Here is a 5,103-nt window from a genome sequence, read left to right as displayed (position 1 = left end):
TGGCCCATAATCGTAGACTGGTGTTACATAAACCAAACTCACAAGTTACTCCTAATCTGCTCTTTGACAAAATTGTTGAGTCTAAGCTGATGCCCAAACTATTCAAAATATGTCATATTTGAGAGAAAGATTTTTTTGTAGTTACTAAGATGAGTGTTTACTCATAAATGTTTGTAGGTGTTTATCTTAGAAAGCTTGCCATTGCATTTAATCTTTCATTTCTGCCAGCAAGCGCTGCATATCAACCGTGTGAATTTGATGGACATTTTGGCAGCGCTTTCATCATTCAAAGTCCCAGTTCAAAGTAAGGCAACATCACGCAACATTGCCAATTTGTCTACATTTTTTGCCAAGTGAAGAGCCATGTTTGTGTCAGTCACTGGTTCTGTCTTGTCTCGTTCTCCACCGCTGTGGCAGACTTTCTCAACCATCCCACCAAGTGTGACACTGTCCATCAATGGCTGTGTAGCCACTCCCCCATAATTAGACAAAGTCAACACAGCAGTCATTCAGAACCGGGCCAAAGCACCTGAAACTGTCAACAACTCCAATCTCTGAGATCCGAAGAACAAGCCTTCCTCTTTTAATGCACCAGCTACCTAATTAGGACTGCAATTTACCCCCCAAACAAACCTGATGAAACTGATAACTTGAACTTCTGTTCTAAGTTGCCCAAAACTCCTGCTAAGAAATGAGAGCCGACACTGAGACAGCCTGCAAACAGGAGCCAGTAACCATGCTTACGGGATCATTTGCTTAAGAATGTGCTGGCTCACAAACAGAACTCAATGAAATGATGAAGAAAATGCACGGGCAATGCTAGTTTGGCTGGGTTAGTGGGGAACCTCAGACAAGACTGCTGGTACACTGCATGCAATTTCCAAACATGTACATTTAATGGCAAATGATAGACACCCCCAATGGAACTGAAAGATCTTGGGGTCTAGAATGAAAACTATAACAGCACGATCCAGTTCAAAGCTACCTACGGTTCTGAAATAGCAATTATCAATCCAGCTGTTTTCCACTTTTACACTAATTAAAATCTTAAATAATATGAATACTTAAAATTCTAAATTATCCAAATTGCACATTGTGCGCATACGTGTGAGTATTTGATAGTGTTGGTGGGAAGATTTGTGTGGATGTGTTCAGGGAACGAGAAGCAGGGAGGGTTACAAAAGTTACTTAGTAATTAACAATGTTTAATGTCTGTCTGCGATTTGACGCATTGGGAGTCTATTTGATCAGATTTATAAATCCGTTAGATTTGACTTGGAAGCAAATCAGCACTTAACCCTTTGTCAATTTTTTTTTTAAAAAATTTCAAAGATTAAGACTCTTTATTTCGATTGTTGAACTGCATTTTAATTCCAAAATGTTGAAAGGTAAATTTGAGACAAAAATAATATATCGAGTTTATTAAATTTACTGAAATTCTGGATTTTCTTTTATTTTGCAGGTTTGGAGGCAAATCATTTCCAGAACTAAAAAAGATTTAGATAGTTCCACAAAGTAAACAGTTTTATGTATTTTCCCCTACATTCTTCCAAACACATTTTTCTCACTGCACAAAAGAAATCATACAAACTTTATTTTTTAATCCATTTTGCCAACATTCATACTCTTTCTTCCCAGTTTAGTGACTGGGGTAATATTTTTGAGGTGTTCTACACTGTGCACAAATTGACTGTCACGTTTGCCTTTAAATGCAGTGACACTACAGTAAGATCCTGTGCTTGGAGAAGTGTCCAAGACATGATGAGGCACTGTATAAAATATAAGCATTATTATTATTATTATCATTATTATTATTTAACTTGGAAGAATCCCTAATGGAAAGAATTCGGACAGACGTTCCAAAACATCTGGGTAATGTGGAGAATGAAGTGACAGATATAAAGACCGATAATGGGCACTCTGGATGCTTTCGCTGACACTGCTTGATTCATGTCTTCAATACGAAGGAAAGCAAGTCACAAACTGCTGTATACTCCATGAACTGTACCACATTCACTCCAAGCAGAGAGCTGTACGAGGCTTAACTAGTTTTAGTAGGCTCCATAGCAACAGTAATACACATATAAAACAGCAAGACGTAAATGGGCCTCCATCCAGCAAACACAAGATGGTATTTAACAATGATCTCTCTTTGGCTTTTTCAAATGGGGAAAGGAGCTAAATGCTGTTACATCAACTTAATTGTGCCCAGAGTGCCAGATTATTCATTAAATGCTCATATAGTGATAATTAGTCTCAACATAAAACATTGAAACATCTATTATTGTAAAACATCTTAATCTATGATTTTTTTTTTCCAAACCCACCCTAGGATTAAAAAAACATGCGAAAGGTCTAAGGCTACCGTCTTCCCTCACCGAGCCAGGCACAGAGTCTCCCCAAACTCCATCAAACTTGGAACCAGTGCTTTTCGCCCTTTCACAGATTGTGCTGCGCGCACACTATATTTCTTGTTGTTTAAAGTACAGCTTGGTTTAAAAGAACAGCCACTTAGCCACTGTCCTGAGTTAGAGTAGAACAGCTGTCTGGCTGATGCTACCATAATTACATTGATGTATAATCCATCCTGCATATGGTTTTGCTTTATACTGTGACATATTGCCAATCTTTTCCTCCAAACTTATATACGTGTAGCATCTGTTCCCTCGACAAGATCACCATGGCAGAAACTCAAGACACCATAAAATATTTCCTTTAACTTGAGGATGGTCAGCACATGCCTTTATACCAGCCACAGATTGAAGTCGTAAACGGAACTTTATTTTGACGTGTAGGTTATCTATTAAGGACTTTACACGGGTGTTAGATATCCTGCTACAGTTCCTGTAGCATTGTAACAAAGGAATGAACCCTTCCAGTGCCACTATCTCAAATGGGCTATGGAATTGGCTCCCGGTGCCTGCTTTTGGCACGGAAAATGTTAAGCCAACGTTCATATCAAGTTGCTGCCTCTCTCAGACAACGAAGGGAGAATAAAGGAGCAGTTGGAATGTGTTTTGTACATAACAACATACAACCGGCGTATGTTAACACGATCAAGGCATTTATCTGCTATAACCTAGGGAGAAGGTTGAGTGATTTTTAAAGTCATTTTCTTATGCTTTCTTGGAGAGACATATACAGTATAATATATATAATATTCCACAAATATTTATTGCTGAGTATTCTATTTCAGCTTATATTGTCCATTTACAATTACATAATTACCTGATATGGTCACAAACCATGTGACGTGAAGAGGAAGTTTACGAGAAAATAAAGATGCCTGTTCTCCTTCACATGACAGGATGAACCATAGCAGGAAAGGTACCAGGGTGTTCTCTGTCCTGTGCACACGCAGATTTTACCCAATTCCCAGCAACGTAACAGGTGTAAAATTGCATGTTACTGAAGATCACAAACAAATAACACAGCAACTTCAAATGATATATTCATTTAACATTTCACACCAATACATAAAGCTGATCTGTGGCTTACTTCCAATAGTTGAATCAGTTCTTGTACAGTTATTGACCTATAAAAATAATAATCCTTGCATTTGACATAGCATCAAAGGGACATATTGAAGTGATTGCTAAAAAATGTAGTGACTGTAATTTTTTAGGTGAATATATTGTCCATGTATGGGATGCTTGGCATTCATATTTAATAATGCCAACATTATTGATGGATTTGTTATCTTTTAGTAACAGGAATTCATCAGTTGTGCCTCATTCCAATTTTCTCCTCTATTGCTTTCCCAAAGCCTCCTGCTCTTAATTCTGGTACCAAGTGATCGTTGTGCTTGTGTGACTGGGGGTGGGGATGGCAAGAAGGAATCACAGCCCAGCATGACCTTGTGCTCACCCAATGTGCACATATACTTTACCGTAAGAATGACACTCAGGAATGGCAAGCCTGCTGAGCTTTTCCTCCTGAGCACAGGGAGACTGAGGCTTATTGTAATGTAATGCTCCACTCAACTCAGTTCAGAGAGGGATTCAAACCTGCAGCTCTCTGGTCTGGAGAGGGGGAAACAGACCTACGAATTGTGGTTAGATGCAGAAATAACACAGAATCTATAAGCATCGCTCTTTCAGACGACCGTTACAGGATGACAGTCAAGATCCACACTACACAGTTGGAGCAATTCTGACTTTTAACAGATTCAGATGCAAGAAATGTTTTGTAACCTTGTTGTAGTGATTTTAATAATAAAGTGCTTGCATTTGGTATAGTACCTTATTATGTCATCGAAATGTCTCAAAGCGCTTCACAAAATATACTGTAAAGTGGATTGACTGTTTAATTTGTACATTGTTGGCTAATTCAAAGTATGAATGAATGAATGAATGAATGAATGAATGAATGAATGAATGAATGAATGAATGAATGAATGAAGCCATTAATATCATTATTCTCCCACATATATATAATTTATAAGCATAGTCAAGTGTATACATGTTGTAATAATTAATAATGATTGGTAATTATTATATAAGCAAATATATATATGATAAAATTAGTCATTTGCTGAACGTTATTACATTTGTTAGTTGCCTGGATCTAACCTCAGCAAATGATTGTTGAAAGCATTCCTTATATCTTGGAGATTTAAGTAATCAGTGCTTAGCTCTAACCAAGACCACATCCCTTGGAAGTTGCAGATTCTTGTTTTATCCACTTCAATTCATCCCAGTTGGTTTCTGCCCTTCTCTATGAGCTAATATTATGAGGTGACCCAGCTTGTGGCCCTGTGAAAAGTTTCACTTCTCGCCCTGACCTGGCCTGTGTTACACGGTTCTACATCAGGTTGCCCTGCTTTGAAAGAGGATGTCACGGATAGTAAGTAGGCTTATAAGGGGAAAGGTGGGAATGAATTCTCTTTTAAATTTCTCTTCAGCGGTAACAACAATAACACTGTACAGTGCTCCAAGACGTTATTCTACATGAAGGGGCCTTATAAAGGCAAGTTGTTACAGTGAATATACAGTTTGCTTTCAACTGAATCAAAGCCCCCCTGGGACTATCCTGATTTTACTTTTTAATTTATTTTATATTTTCTTGTCTGTTTGTCAATCTCAATATATATAGTTTCATAAT

The sequence above is a fragment of the Callorhinchus milii genome, unplaced genomic scaffold, assembly GCF_018977255.1.
Source record: "Callorhinchus milii isolate IMCB2004 unplaced genomic scaffold, IMCB_Cmil_1.0 Scaffold9, whole genome shotgun sequence".
In the NCBI taxonomy this organism is placed as follows: Eukaryota; Metazoa; Chordata; class Chondrichthyes; order Chimaeriformes; family Callorhinchidae; genus Callorhinchus; species Callorhinchus milii.
The sequence above is the reverse complement of the archived record's forward strand: the minus strand, read 5'-3'. Positions refer to the sequence as shown.